The sequence below is a fragment of the Lepisma saccharinum genome, chromosome 8, assembly GCF_977018435.1.
Source record: "Lepisma saccharinum chromosome 8, izLepSacc3.1, whole genome shotgun sequence".
In the NCBI taxonomy this organism is placed as follows: Eukaryota; Metazoa; Arthropoda; class Insecta; order Zygentoma; family Lepismatidae; genus Lepisma; species Lepisma saccharinum.
The window spans coordinates 60,514,230-60,531,207 of record NC_139236.1 but is presented as its reverse complement, the minus strand read 5'-3'; the positions used below and the strand labels follow the sequence as shown (position 1 = coordinate 60,531,207).

Sequence of the window (16,978 nt, the reverse complement as noted above, 5' to 3'; positions counted from 1 at the left end):
GGACGAAAATTATTCGCCATTTCCCGACAAATTCGGAAAATTTTCGGGACGGGAAATGATCCAAATTTCCCGAATCTCTGAAAATCTCGAATTCTACACGTAATTTTCATCCTAAGTGCTTGTTTTTGCACTTCTGGTACAAAAACTAACTGCTCGGAATCCCGAAAAGACAGGAAGTCTTTCCCGAAGTCGGGATCGGGAAGGATTTTTTTTTCCCCCGAGCCTGGTCCAGACTTTTCGGGATCCCGCACACCCCTATTTTTTTCTTTAACTACTTTAACTATAATTCACTGGGAAAAGGTTGACTTTCTTTTGTTTAATACATGTTTTTTTTAACTCATGTTTAAAACTATGTTTAAAACAAACAAACATGTTTTACACAAAAAAGGACAGTTTTTGTTCTTTTTTTTAAAAAAAAAAAACAAATTTTGCTAACCCTGCTTGACCGTTCTTTGAATGTGTTTAAAATGAGTAACAGCATAGACATAATCCACAGTAGAGTTCATTTTTGCCATAAGGACATTCCTTCCGCTAACGCCATGCAGAAACTTTCGCTAAACAACACCCTGCGCCTGCGCTTTCGCCTAGAGTGTCCCATAACTCTGTAGACTTGACGTCGTCAGCTTTTTTAGCATCGCAGATTGAGGGCCGTAATGTCTCATGATTGGCAAATTGTCCATCAGCACGTTCATTCACTCCTTTTTCGCAATGCAGATTCAAGAATGTCAGTAAGAAAAGAACAGTCTATTCCAACACCAACGCAATGATTCTTTAATAATAAAAACATAAAAAAAGATGAGTAATTTATTTGCCTATGTACACATTGGTCAACCAGCGTGAGGGACATAATGTAGTATCTTAATTTGTTACCTCCTTCAAAATGGACATACAGTATGAACCTTTTCTGTAGAAGAGAATAGCTTTTTGTTTTCTGTAAAAGTCTACCAACAATCACATTTCTATTAGACAAAGAGGGTATAAGTGTATATTTTTCAAATCACGGTTGTTAAAAAACGTTGTTAATGAGCTTTTAATTTAGCGGGCTAAGTTTGGAAATCTTTGGCAAGACCTAATTGTTTGGATTCAGAGGTTGGTATATTGTTATATAAACTCAATCAATAATTTTTAGTTGTCACAACAAATAAAAATGTGTCCAGGACCTTTGACCGACTGTACCCCTCGAGAGTTGCGTCAAATGTTTTAATCGATAGATTTCGATGTAACATAAAATTTCTGCAAGGGCGGCACGGAAACCACAAATAACCGACATGGTACTACTTTACTATAGGGGTGACACCTATAAATAATTTATTTCACACTTTCTTACATTGCTAACATACTGTTCTGGAATGCGGAACGTTTGTTTAGGTAAAATAATGAATTTCTAACGAAAATAATGTATATTTTTTACATTTACGAGTACTTGCTGTTACTCGTTATTTCGATTCTGTAACACACATTATGGCGATAGCGTACTGGTTCATCGCGCGTTGTGATAGTGTTTTGTCGATTTATGCAGTGTTGCGACCTTATTCACGGGAAAATTCATACTTTCGTGCCCGGATTTGAAATTATGCTAATGCCTCGCAAACCATTGACGTTAGACTCACAAACCATTGACGTTAGCCCCACAAACCATTCACCTTAGCCCCACAAATTATTGACGTTAGCCCCAAAAACCATTTACGCTAGCCCCACAAACCATTTTCCGTAAGGTTAGGTTAGGCAAGCATAGTTAAAAAAAAATTAAAAATACGACACGTCATGTTATAGTGAAAACACTGCAAGTTTGAAACACTGACTATGGGGTTTACGTCATCTAACACACGGAACGGTAAGACTCTACGTCCTATTTCTAAGGAATACGTGTCATATATCGTTGGAAAGCTTATTGTACAAGGAATTCAACAACGTAAATCCCAAAGCGAGGAAAAATTACCTGGAGGGGGATATCAACAAAAACCGATGTTGTCCGGATATGAGTAATTGAATGTACTGAGGAAATCTTTCGATGATGAAGCACATATTTAGGGGTGAAGTGAGTGCTAATGAAACCTAACCTAACCTCATAGGCATATCTCGTCCCAGTGAATGGTTCATGGAGCTACCTGTGCATGGTTTTTGGAGCTAACGTGAATGGTTTGTGGGGCTACCCGTGCATGGTTTTTGGGGCTAACGTGAATGGTTTGTGGGGCTATTGTGAATGGTTCGTGGAGCTATCGTGAATGGTTCATGCGGCTATCGTGAATGGTTCGTGGGGCTATCGTGAATTGTCGTGGGCTACCCGTGATTGGTTCATGGGGCTACCTGTGAATGGTTAGTGGGGCTATCGTGAACAGAAAGTGTAAAAAGAAAAAGGTACTTACCCGAAGAGATGCCGGATGTCTGCAAGGACGGTTTTGAACGATGCAGTAAATTATTACTGGGGATAAACATATTTTTTTTTTTACACTATCTACAAGTTTTTGGAACCTGTTTTTCTTTATGCACCATACACATGCACAACACACCGCGAATGCAAATAAGCAATCACTACGCAGAACGCAAATGATCAATGCACACGCATTCACAATGCGGACGCAAAAACGAGCCTGCAGTGTTGTTAACTTCCATCGGTTACCACCAGAAGGCAATAAGGATGTAAAGTAGAGTCTAGCCCATGGAACATTGTGCTCTCGTGCAGAAAGCAAATGGCGGCAGCAGAAACAGCATGTTGTACAGAGATTTTTGCAGAAAACAACATGCATTCACATTACAATGGATCAAAACTACATTCACAAACTTCCACAACTCTAAAGAAAATGATTTGCATAAGTACGAGGCGTATTTGTAAAGTAAGTACCGTTTGCAAATATTGCCGCTGTAGCGATGCAGTCGCGACCGTGTGAGTTCTCACTGACATCCTTCATCCTTTAGTTCGCCACAGGCATGTGTGGGAGCAGGTTATGCATTTTCTTCGTAGATTTCTGAAGGTTTGAAATGTTCAAGAAAATCAATCGGCCCGCCGACTGTGAAGTGCGGTCTGTGATTTGTTTCCTCAAGGCAAGAATGGTTGAATTCTTGCCTAGAGGACAGACCCCCAACAAAAATGCCTGCTGTAACACATTAATCCGACTGCGTCGTGCAATTCAAAACAAAAGACGCGGAATGCTTAGCGAAGGCATTGTGTTGCTTCATGACGATGCTCGTACGCATACGGCCCAACAAACTCAAAATTTCATCACATCATTCGGCTGGGAATAATTTGTTCATCCACAAACAGCCCTGACTTGGCACCAAGTGACTACCATCTCTTTCTTCATCTGAAGAAGAAGTTTCTTGCTGGTCAGCGATTCGACGAGGATAACGACAACAAAGCAGCAGTGCATGGATGGCTTTCGTCACAGGCGGGAACATTCTATGATGATGGGATACAAAAACTAGTGCCACGCTACAACAAATGCTTGAACAATGGTGGAAACTACGTAGAAAAGTAGTTTATGGTCAGTAGAATACAATGCAAATAAAAAGAGGTACGAAACTATTTTACTTTATTTTTTACACCATTTTGGTACTTACTTTCCGAATACGCCTCGTACTTTCTCCTGTAAAAAGTAAGAAATCCGTCGCCCCTATAGTAAAGTGTTACTACAGATATTTCACCCTAAAAACGAGTTGTATGCAGTGCTCGAAGTGATGAGGTGTTCCGGGGCATTTTATCTCCCAGCTAGAAAAATTATTGCAAAGCATTATACTAAGGTTATGATTTACTTCTACATTCATTCCCACGCTTCTATGATATTTACTGTCGCTTGTCGACGGAGAATATCTTGTCCATGAGAAGTGCGTAAGGTAATTTTCAAGTTGTTTTCTTCAACATAAATAACTTTTTTCGAGTCCAAACAGTGCTCATTACTTTAAGGAATGTTCAAATTTCGTGTGATAATGATTTCCAAAATTCTACCATAATTAGTCTTTGTGCAATTGGAACCATTACCGTAATTATTGTTCGTCCTTTTTTAGCTGGCTTAAGACACAATATGGCAGGTACAGCTTCAGTAGTGTCGATGATTAGTGGGTATACAGTGTTTCCAACCTTCTTAACCGAAAAATGCCCCACGAACCATTCACGGATAGCTTCACAAACCATTCACTTTTAAGGTTAGGTTAGGTTTGGTTCAGTTAGGCAAACATAGTTAAAATTTGGGGTCGTAGTAATATCGGAAATGTATATTTAGTTTTTCATCTTCTTGGAAAACAAGCACATCGTTGGAAACACTGACAGGAGGTTACGTCATCAAGATCCAGTTTACATTTAGCAAGCAAGGAACAGCAACAGCAATTGTGCGTCGGAGAGATATTTTTCGTGAAAAACACATGATTTTCCGCTCCAGTAGATTCTACGATGGCAGAAAAGACCCCCACAAAGTATCCAAATGCTAAAATAACTCATTCCAGTAAGTACTTTCTTGTGTAAAAATGAAGAAATCCGTTATTCTGATCAGAAACTGTTACCGAATATAGAATTGTGTATACGGATATTCTTAAATTAATTGCGAGCCCATTTGGGACTATCTAAAAGAAATATGCATGTTCTGCTGTGTAGTTGCAGGGTGAAACGTATCAAGTGCCATAGGAATGATACACTACTTTCACCTTTTTATTCCTAAAAACTGATTGTATGCATGCAAAAGAAAAAATATATGCAAGTTTTTTCATTGATATATTTTTGTTTCATGTAACATAAAATTTGTTTGAAGGCACGGAAACAACAAATAACAAAAATATTTGAGCCCTGATAAAACCAAAATATTTCACCCCTGATGGTACCACATAAAACCACACACATTATATACTTCACCATAAAATATCTGCATGAGCTAAAAACATAGAACACTCATAAAGAACATAATCCCCATGAACAATGGAAACATTTCCACTTTCTAGTGGAGGTACAGAAGGTCAAAGGTACCTTTTCATATCATTAAGAGTGCATATAAAAATATATTTTATAAAATCAAATCATGCAAACAATCCTAAAGAATAAATTAAAATAGTCGATAAATTCAGAAAAACTTTAAGTAAGTAGCATATGTGCTTATTTTCTTCTAGTTTGATATATTTTGTCTACTTAATGCCATTTCTAGCCCTCAGAAGTAGGACATATTTAACTTGAAGTAGTGGGTGGAAGTAAAATATTTTATGAAATTTCACAAAAAGCTTTCATTACAATTTTCCAGTGGTTGAATATATGTGTTCAAATACCTTCAGCTTTCAGTTGGAGACATAATACAGGGTGATTCAAAAAGAATATACATATTTGAAACAGGTATATTTGAAAAACTAAATATGCTGACCAAGGCAGTAATTTATTTTATTATAAAACATAAACTAACGTAACGTTTCAACCTTCTAGCAAGGTCTTCTTCAGACTCTGTATCAAGTACAAAAGTAACCAGATCAACAAGAAGGGTAATATATATACACAAACATTACTCCCTCCAGACTATTTAGAAAGTTGTTAGGAACTTTCTAGCAGATGACTTTCACTTTCCAACTTTACTTTCACCTAAAAGGCTAAACACAATTACTTCCATATAGAATGTGGTTGGACTTTTTAATCTCACGCTCTTTTCCCTTCATTTTTCTTCCTTCTCCTCTCCTCTTTTTCTCTTGTCCTTTCCACTCTTTCCAACATCTTCTTCCATTCTTTGTTTAACTTCAGTCCCCCATTCCAGTTCATTGTGTCTTCTTCGCCTTTCTTCTCTATTTCCTTGGCTTCCTTCCATTTTCTCACTAGCATTCTCTTCTCCCTTCCTATCTGCTTAGCCTCATCCCACTCTATGTCATGTCCTGTTTCTCTCGTGTGTTTAAATATTGCATTTCTCTCTCTCTCTTAAGTCGTACATCATCCCTATGTTGTTTCAACCTGTCTTTCAGCCTTTTTTTCGTTTCTCCTATGTACACACTCTGACATTCTTTACATTTTACTTCGTAGATAATCCCTTCTTCTTCCTCTTCTCTGTTTTCCTTTTTCTTGTTAGCATTCCTCGCTATTCCTAAGATGCTTCTCCCTCCCTTCCTGTAAGTTTTAATTCCTGCTTTTCTAAGCACTTTGCATATCTTTTCTGTGGTCTTCCCCATACTCCTTATTCCAAACCTTCTCTCCTCTTTTTCTTTCTCTTCCAGTTCTCCCCTGCCCGTTTTCTTACTTCTTCTGTTTATGTCCAGTCTATCCTGCTTCTCATAGCCATTCTTTTCCAGCTGTTTCCATAGGCTATTTATTTTGCCTTCTTTTTCACATTCTTTCATGCATATTTTCTTGATTCTGTCCTCCATATTCTTTATAAAATTTATTTTTGTCACCTCACTTACATCACTTCTTTTATGGGGAAGACCACAGAAAAGATATGCAAAGTGCTTAGAAAAGCAGGAATTAAAACTTACAGGAAGGGAGGGAGAAGCATCTTAGGAATAGCGAGGAATGCTAACAAGAAAAAGGAAAACAGAGAAGAGGAAGAAGAAGGGATTATCTACGAAGTAAACTGTAAAGAATGTCAGAGTGTGTACATAGGAGAAACGAAAAAGAGACTGAAAGATAGGTTGAAACAACATAGGGATGATGTGCGACTTAAGAGAGAGAGAAATGCAATATTTAAACACACGAGAGAAACAGGACATGACATAGAGTGGGATGAGGCTAAGCAGATAGGAAGGGAGAAGAGAATGCTAGTGAGAAAATGGAAGGAAGCCAAGGAAATAGAGAAGAAAGGCGAAGAAGACACAATGAACTGGAATGGGGGACTGAAGTTAAACAAAGAATGGAAGAAGATGTTGGAAAGAGTGGAAAGGACAAGAGAAAAAGAGGAGAGGAGAAGGAAGAAAAATTAAGGGAAAAGAGCGTGAGATTAAAAAGTCCAACCACATTCTATATGGAAGTAATTGTGTTTAGCCTTTTAGGTGAAAGTAAAGTTGGAAAGTGAAAGTCATCTGCTAGAAAGTTCCTAACAACTTTCTAAATAGTCTGGAGGGAGTAATGTTTGTGTATATATATTACCCTTCTTGTTGTATCTGGTTACTTTTGTACTTGATACAGAGTCTGAAGAAGACCTTGCTAGAAGGTTGAAACGTTACGTTAGTTTATGTTTTATAATAAAATAAATTACTGCCTTGGTCAGCATATTTAGTTTTTCATAATCATGGAAACAAGGCTTAATGGAGTTATAATAGGTATATTTGACAAAATAGAAGTAGTGCAACTCTGAAAGTTTTGACACTTACTTACGAATATCTAAAGATGTTCAATATGTCCTCCACCAGCGGCACAAACAACATCATAGCGGTAATCAAATTCATTCCATACTCGGGCAAGCATGTCCATCGTCACTGACGCTATAGCAGTAATGAACCGCTTTTTCAGCTCTTCCAGGTCATTTGTTAGTGGTACATAAACAGTTTCCTTAATGTACCCCCACAAGAGAAAGTCACAGGGAGACAAATCTGGTGACCGTGGAGGCCAGCTGAAAAGTGCCAAGTCTTTAGTTGCTTGATGACCAGTCCAACAGTGAGGAAGAGTTTCATTGAGAAAATCTCGCACTTGACTGAAGTAGTGGGATCATGAAGACAAACTGTGCTGCACGAGCGATGTAGCAGCAATTGATTGAAACTAGACAACGTTATCTACTGCCAGGGAACGCTGTGCTGGTCGGTGATCAGTAGTTTCGACAGCATACTGGTTTGAAATACGTATATTCTTTTTGAATCATCCTGTATATTGCAAATAATACATGTTTTCACCGTTTCTCCACCAGAATTTAAACTGTGCCAAGCTAATTCTGATATTCAGCCAGATTAAACTAACTATGCCAATCTTTCAACTTTACACTTCTTTTTTTTTTTTTACAAGGTAAAGTCTAAAGTTATGGCATTATAATATATCAGTCTTAGAGCTTTCCATAGTTACTTTTGATATTAAAGCATAAATTGTGCTTTCCAATTGCATGAAATGTCACCATATTGACTTGATATCTGGTGTATCTTATTTTACAAACAACATGATAAAAAACTGGAATGTAAATGTATTGCTCAAAACTCCAAAACATTTCTGCAAATTGGCACTGGGAATTCAATTGAACTCAGTCAAGTGGGCATGTTTGAATTTAACTTCCTTTCCATCCATAGTTTAGGTAACCTGAATGATTGCACAATGTCTACAATTCCTTTCCTACTTCTTATACTCACTAAATATGCAGTCCTGGTAACGTATCTGGAGTTAAGATTTGGGGGTCACGTGTAAAAATTGTACACTTACATCTATATATGTTGCAAAATTATGTTCTTGATTGCCGCAATCATTCTCCATACATAAACATACCAACCATGTTTGATGGTATGAACAAGTGACGTTCGGCATTCGTTGGGCTGTCTACAGCGTTGCCACACTGTTCCTTCGTTAATTGCAGAGCATTAGTTGTTGCTTCGTTACTTGAAGATCATTAATCGTTGAAGCATGGCATTGCGGACTTTGATTAGAAGTAGGTTTGGCAACGGTATTCGAGCATTCTTCTAGAAAAATGGCATTTTGCGCAGTGAGGAAGCTAGTGCTAGATAACTTATATTTTGTGACAATATGTGCTCATTGGGAAAAGATTTAACTGATATCCCGATGAAACTATTTCTGGTAAGGTTAGAGTAAGAAACTATCTTCAATTTCGTTATTATTTGGTATATTCACTAATTTTGGCCTCCTAATCAGCACATGAACCATGCACGGGTAGCCCCTCAAACCATTGACGGATAGCCCCACAAACCATTCACAGATAACCCCATGAACCATTTCCGGTAAGGTTTAACTAGGCAAGCATAGTTAAAATTTTGTTCGCAAAAAAATGTAATACAGCTCTTAACCCAAAAAAAATCCACTTATATCAGCCTTTTTTTTTTTTTTTTGCAGTTTCCAGACGTGACCCCCCTCATTTTAACAACAGATTCATGATTAGAAGGCCAAATTTAGTTAGTATACCAAATATTAACGAAATTGGAGACATTCTCTATATTCTGCATTCGCTCTAGGTAACCTAATTTACATTTCTATTAACCCTGATAGGATGCATGTTCTCTGCTAGGGCATATAGTTGCATGCTTGGTAAATTGTACCCACAAGCAAAATTGTTTTGTAAATCCAAATTACATATTTTTCATGCATATACGTTATAATACCTCCATTGATTAAAGTTATTTTATTAGGTTTGAACATTTTTATTATATTACACAATTGATAAAGATGAGGAGAAAATAGACTGTTTTGAGCACTCTCCACCAGGATGCAAGGTGGGTATGTTTTACCCACAAGCGAATTTACTTCTTAAGTCCTAATTGTTATTTTTTTTAAAAAAAAAATTTAAATTTAAATAACTTTGTCTCTACTGATTAAACTAATTTTAGTTGAATTACACAATTGATAAAAAAATACAAAAAAATAACATGTTGATGTACCAAACTGAAATATATTAGTGCATGTTGGGTGAAATGTACCCAGGCAATGTTTCTGTAGCCCTTTAGGCAGAACTAACAAAGTCTCACAACTGATTTAATTTAAGGTGACCCGATTTTCTGAAACAAAAAGCAGGACATCCAGGGATGCATAAGGGGGGGGGCGTTGCAGAGTTATAACTATAAGAGAACAGGGTCAGGTGCACCCCCCTCCTTAGCAAAGGAAAAAGTCATGCTGCCTACATGTATTTTGAAATATTACACAATTCTCTTTAATCTGTGTTTTCTTCTTGATTTTATTTTATTTTTGTTATTCAACGTCCGTCGCCTTTGTAACTTTTGGCCAAGATTGATTGATTTGAAAAAAAAATCACTGATTTAAATCACTTTGAAGAAATAATTTATAGAATAATGTACATAATGATTTTGTAGATATTGGAATCACATTTGGTCAATATGCATCAATCTCGTAATCATTTAAAGTTGTTTATTAGGTTCTAAAAAGGAAAAGAAAGGAATCAAAATATATGTACTGATGGGATGAAGCTCATATGAAAGGAAATGCAATATGTAAATTGTAAACACTTAATTTTTTCTTGATTTCATGTTCAGTAATTTTTATAGAAAAAAGTAGCAAATATTTTGTGTAGAATAACATGCAAAATACTAATCACATTAAAATAGTAAATAGTGTCATTATCATTAAACTGTAAATAAACAAGGCAGCTGATATGCAAACTATCATTAAAAAAGATTGCTAAAATTCAACTACAAAGACTATAAAAAATATTTAAAATTACAATTATGTAATACGAGGCGCATCCAGAAAGTAAGTTTCCCTATTTTTTTTAAAAAAAAACAACAACACAGTTTCAGGAAACCATTTATTGGCAACAGGTACAGCAAAGGTTCAGCTATTTTTCAACATAGCAACCACCAGAATTGAGACACTTGTCGTATCGTGGTATCAACTTTTGGATCCCACTGTCGTAGAACTCTGCCGCCTGTGAATGGAACCAGCGTGTGACAGACGTCTTCAGCTCTTTGTCGTTGCCAAAATGCTCACCGGAGGACAGGAATTTCTTGAGGTGCAAGAAAACGTGAAAATAGCTGGGAGCCAGATCAGGACTGTAAGGTGGATGATCAAACAACTCCCAGCCAAATTCCGTCAAAACAGCTGCTGTGCGTCTGTTTGAATTTCTTCTTGACCGAAGATCCACTATGCCGCCAATGCATTGACTGCTGCTTGGTTTCCGGGGTGAAGTGCGAAATCCACGTCTCATCGTAAGAGGGGAATCCTGGAGGGGAAATTTTCACCTTCAACGCAGGATAGGAGCACTCACAGTCTATGTGTTCTACCCAACACTGACGGAAGTCACTAGGGGACTGTAATAGGTCTTCAATTTTTATTGTTTTAGTTGTGGTTTTTGTTTTTAACATAGGGAATTTTTAACCAGCGAAGACTTCCATCGGAGTTTTTATGCTGTCACCGTAAGTTTTATACCTTGTCTATCCTCAACTTACGATTTAACCACGCAGTACCATGTTTGGCACCTAAAGTTTTTTTATTTTATTACCTGATAAAGGAAGTAGTACAGACTTCCAAAATGCCATTCTGAAACATTCCTACTCACTCACAAAAGTTATTTATATTTTTATTTGAATTGATAGTGAATAAAATGCACCATTGTAATATGTTCGTAACCTTTCGATCTTTCTCGTTCGTATTGTTTCTTTTGTGTATCTTTCCTTACTTTCTTACCATAAAACATCCATACATTGTGAAATAATATTAAAATATTAATCAATACTGAAAATATATATATATCTATCTCTTGCCACAGCTGTAGTAATCATCTATCTCATGAATGCATCAAACATGCAAATCCCCAAAATTGGGCTATTTTCAATTTTCAAAGCGTCCTTGCAAATAGACTACTTTTAGTGATCACTTGCATATCATACTGCATACAATATCTGCTTCTAAGCAATAAATGTAAGCTCTACAGTAAGACCAAGGTTGCAAGCGTGAAAAATTTTAGATCTACAAGTATTTCTTTGCAAACAAACACAATACTATTGATTTGAAAGGCACTAACAGTCTAGGTGTATTTCACAGAACATTCTTGAAAAGTAGGACATATTTGGCTTTTTGGAGTAGCATCGCAGACTGCAGGGCATGACCCTCAAAAAAAAGAACTGTCCTGCGAAAATCGGGACTTCCTGATAGTCGGAATGGTTCAATAGAAAAGTGCTGCGAAGGGTGGCATCAGGCACTCATTGGTAATGATAAAAAAATATATTTAAAAATCCCTGGGTGTAAATTTTATCCATATGTTCATCCTTACGGGTTAAAAATCAGTAACAAACCTCCAGAAGTCCCAAATTCAAAATAGAAATTAGTATGAGCTAATAAGTGAAATTTTATCATATGCAATATCGATAGAGGCATTTGCTATTGTTAGCATTTTTCAGTGAATGCATTATTTAGTAAGGGCAGTAAACTCGGTTTCATTCATCGACATGCACTGAGGTAACTAGTCTAGCAGAGATAGATCAATCAATCTCACATCTCTAATTATTTTCAAATCACAATATTTATTGTCTTGTTGAAGCCACAGTTCATATGCAATACTTTTTATTTCACGCACTTCTCATCTCTCTGTGTGAGTAGTGGGCAAGGCTGGGATTCGAACCTGGGATCTCTGGCTTAGTAGTCAAATCAAATCGTTATTGACTTTCGAAAGGGGGTGGGAGTTACATGTATTCTTTTTTTTTTAGTACTGATTCCTCATTTTGCAATATTTTCCTGTCTTTGACGTTCTTTTTTTTTTTTTAGGAATACTGGGCCTTACAGGGGGAGGGGGTTATGACCCACACCAACCCCACTTTGGCACGCCACTGATTGCTACCTCAAGTGTCGTCACCACACGTCACTAGTGCCATGCCGATTTTGTTTTGGCCTATTGATCCTAATATTATAAAAGACTATTAATTTATTCTTTCCAAGCATGTTTATTATTAGTAGTAGTGATTGCCTGTCATTGTGTGACTAAATACTTTGTATAATTTATTCCTTTGCAGGCTTTGGAAGTCATGAATCCATACACATTCAGAACAAGAAACAATGAATTATTTGTAAAACATAACAATTTGTGAAATCTTCACCAGGTCATGATGTGAAGATCAGTAAGAGATACCTTAATTGAAAAACTTTGTGCATTTCTTCTGAAGTCAAAATAATTTTGTGTCTTTGGAATTGCAACTCTTGATTCACATGTTCTTGTACAGTTAGTTAAAATTTCCTATGAAAATATTGTTAGTGTGCATTAAGCATGGAAAGCAAACCAGAGATATCACACAACTCTGGCAAACAAACAATGAAAATTCAGAAGGGATATGTTAAAAATGAATCGAGCACCAAATCCAAAAATATGATTTATCCCACCATTGGCTGTGACCTTACAGAGAACGAAATAAAAGTTGAAAGCATAGATAATCTTCCAGTGGACTTGAATGAGACATTGTCTGAGTTGCAAAGCTACAAAAATCAAACTCACGTGCATAATATTAAGTATGATCCAGATCTTTTAGATCAGCTCTTCAAAGAGGAATCTTCAAACAACCATGTTCAATTGTGTGAATTCAATCTGACCAAAGAAGAAATCATTGATGTGAAAGAAGAGGCAAATGGAGAACTATTTGAAGAATCGACTGTAAAGTAAGTTTTGTGTGTTGTGTGTGCCGTGATATCACGCAGTTCATAAAGTTATTTTTATCATTACATTTTGCTCATACTGATGGACACACTTCAATGAGCTGTTTAAGAGGTGTGCAGCAGCTGTTATATAAGGGCAAGTGAAATGAAAGTGAGTCAATCCGATGTTTCGTGCAGGGAAACAAGTATATTAAAGATAAGTATTCTTTATCCAGTGCAGGAAGAGAACCATACACACACAGAAACATATGTACAGTAGTTAGATATATGTTCTCCAGCTTGAGGCATTTGTCGCATTGTTGAATGGGCCTAATAATGCCAGACTCGTAAAACTCCCTTGTTAGCTGGGTGAAAATGTCTGTGACAGCCTCCTGCACATGCTTGCTGGAAATGTTCACACCACCATTTCACAGAGGCCAAAGACATGTAATGATCATCATGTATTGCAGACATGCGGCAATATCACAACATAAATCTCGTGTTGTGACACACCGTCGACAGTTAAAAGTCTCGCTACACCATGCTGTTCCTCTTGTGGAGTTTTCATTGCGCAACAGACTGTTGCTTAACATGTACCAACTCCACATCAGCAATGCCTTGCCATGCGTCCATGTGCAGAATGAAAGCAGAGGAGCTGCATGCAGCCTGCCCACCTAGTGTTACATGACTGGACGAAACCATTTGCTCCAGGTTGGCTCACTTTCAGTTGACTTGGCCTTACAAAGGGAATCATTAATAAAATTCTTAAGATTCATCATATCTAAGTGTACACAATGAGCTCGGTACCACTTTCAACCAATACTGATACTGATACTCTTACCGATTCCCACCAATACTGATACTCGAAAATTGCAATAATTAAAATTTGTTCAAAATATTGATCAATATTGTGTAAATATTCTTCTCCAGTTATATGCATCAATTTACCAAGAATTTTACTTTTAAATAATGTAATCACATAGTCCAGTTTTCACGCAAAATTGGTGCAAAATAAGAAGAAAGTATGAATTTTGCTAAATTTCCAGGATAATTAGGACTACACAAAAATGTCATGTGGCATTTTTGCTGATTTCGTCAAATAACAATTTGCCGGAAAAGTGTCTGTAAATAAATTCCACTCGATACTCTCCGATAGCACTGGTATCGGCCGATACCGATACATCAGCATCAGTATGGGCTCAGTCCTAATTATTTCAAAAGCTATCATTTTAAATTTCAAGACATTGTTAATCACATTTCATTTCCTAACATAAAATTATTTTCTTTATATTTTCAGGTCTGGGAACACCATAAAATCTACAATTTTACATGAGAACATGTCTCCACTTCAGATTCATTCTGCCACTGATTTATCATTGCATTTAAGACACTCAAAAAGTTCGAAGAAAGAAGAAACATTTGTGTGTGAAAAGTGTGGGAAAGTTTTTCGTAAAAGAGCCCTTTTGAATCAGCATATGAGAAACCACAGTGGTGAACGGCCATTTTCATGTAAATTTTGCAACAAACGTTTTATTCGAAAACAAGCAGCTCTTGATCATGAGAGGGTACATACAGGTGTTCGGCCATATCTATGCAAAGTTTGTGGGAAAACCTATGGTCATCGTGGTCCTCTTCATTCGCATTTAGTTACGCACCAAACAGATCGCCCACATGCGTGCCAAGTTTGTGGAAAGGCATTTCGTCGAAAAGAGAGTCTTTCCAAACATGAAACGCTGCACATTGAAATTCCAAACTTTTCGTGCGACGTATGTGGTAAAGCATACAGACTGAAAGGGGCTCTTGCATTGCACAGAAAAATACATCTTGATTTTCTGCCATTTCTGTGCACTGTTTGTGGAAAATCCTTTCGATATCGGAGCTCACTAAAGGTCCATGAAGGAATTCATACCAGTAGTAGGAGACAATTTTCTTGCAAAATTTGTGGAAAATCATATAACACGAAACATGCTTTGTCAACTCATGAAAATATACATAATGGAGTTTCATTTGCATGCAAGGTTTGTGGAAAATCTTTTGCTCGTAAAAGTAACATGTTAAGTCATCAAAGAACAATACATATGGTATCTTCATTATGTTGCATCATTTGTGGATTAGCATTTTGTGATACAAATGCACTTTCAAAACATGAAACAACACACAATGCTGTGCGACCTTTTTCTTGCAGTGATTGTGGTAAATGTTTTTCCACAAAACAAAATATGTCTTTGCATGCATTGACACATACTGGAGTTCGTCCATTTATATGCACTGTTTGCGAAAAATCCTTTCTTACCCAGCGGAAACTTTCAATTCATGAAAAAATACATGCAAACGAACGCCCCTATTCTTGTGATATTTGTGATAGAACATATCACCAGCAATTTAATCTCACAAGACACAAGAAGAAAGCTCACTCAAAAGTGTCTTCTTAATTAATAATTTATATTTTGTTTACATTGCGTTGTTTTTCTACCTCTTGGGCTGGTCGTAATTTGGAAGTATTTAATTACAGTTAAGAAGCACAGAAATATTTTTATGTTGAAAGCAGATAGCTAGAGAGAAAGAGGGCTCTGAATGTATGTAAAAGTTTGGATAAGAGTAAATATCATAGTACTACGTGAAAGCCCTGTTAATGCTTAAACACATTGTGATACTACATGGTAATAATCAATATTTTGATAGTTTTACCCCAGATGAATGATGGGGTGGAGATAATGCTGTGGATGTGTCTGGTATACAGTAGGGATGGCCAAACGGATCCGGATCCGAAAAATCCGGATCCGAGAATTTCATATCTCAATTCCTGTATAATATTACCACACCTTAAAACATATTATGATCTTCAATTACAAATAAATTTTTCATTAGCTAGTCCTAGAAGATTTTTTTGCAAGTGTTGTTCCTAAAATACTTTGCTACGCATCGGCTAACACACTCGTGCACAAAAATAATCAACACATCACCCTGGAGCACATCGAAAGATCTCACCGCCTTGGCCCTCAAAGAAGAACCGCCGCCGATGCCGTCCGTGAAGGAAGGAGGCCTATCATCTTTCGTCTGACCAGCTACCGCACCAGGGACGAAGTTTGGAGGCGGAAGAAATCTCTGAAAGGGACGAAGCTGGTCATTACCGAATCCCTGACGTCCGTGCGACAAGATGTGTTGCGGAGGGCAAAAGACCGCCACGGCCAACGGAACGTGTGGACCCAAGATGGAAGAATTATCATCCTCTTACCGACTGGCCGAAAAGTATCCGTCACAACACTAGCGGCACTTGACAACATGAAATAAATGCGGGATGAAAAGTAAATTTGCAATAAGGATTCATGAGTGTATGTTTAAATAATGCAATTGTGTGTGTGTTGTGTGTAATGTGTTTTATTGTGTACAAGCGCGTGAAACTATTTTTTCTTTGCGTATCAATTTTTCTTCCTTGTGCATACGTTCCGTCCATTTGAGTGTCTTTAAATTTAAATCTAATGGAAGTGTGTTATTTCTGTGTTCACTGCACCTGCCTTTCATCAACGCTACTTTTATGGTAAGTCAAATCTTTTTTAAACTAATTATATATGTAATCTCGTTTAAAATGAGTGCTTTCCATCCATTTGTCAGCACTTTTAAAAACCGTAAGAAATATTATGGCTCATAGAGACGATTTGTGTACTGTAATTTCGGCAACGCCGACGTCAAACTTTTTCAACCAACTTTGCAACATTTGTACCTCTCCAACAAACAGCAACAATGGCCTTTCCTACTCAACTGCAGCGCTACAAACGGAAACGGTTTATCCATATTCTGGGCCTCAGCTGA

At 37.0% G+C, this 16,978-nt stretch overlaps 1 long non-coding RNA gene across 1 annotated transcript; it reads left to right on the top strand.

Moving 5' to 3' along the window:
• The first annotated feature begins 879 nt into the window (after positions 1–879).
• On the top strand, positions 880–16,067 carry LOC145991043 (uncharacterized). Its single transcript, XR_014442002.1, has 3 exons — positions 880–1,089; positions 12,556–13,192; positions 14,466–16,067. It is a non-coding gene; the product is annotated as an uncharacterized LOC145991043 (long non-coding RNA).
• The last annotated feature ends 911 nt before the right edge of the window (positions 16,068–16,978 follow it).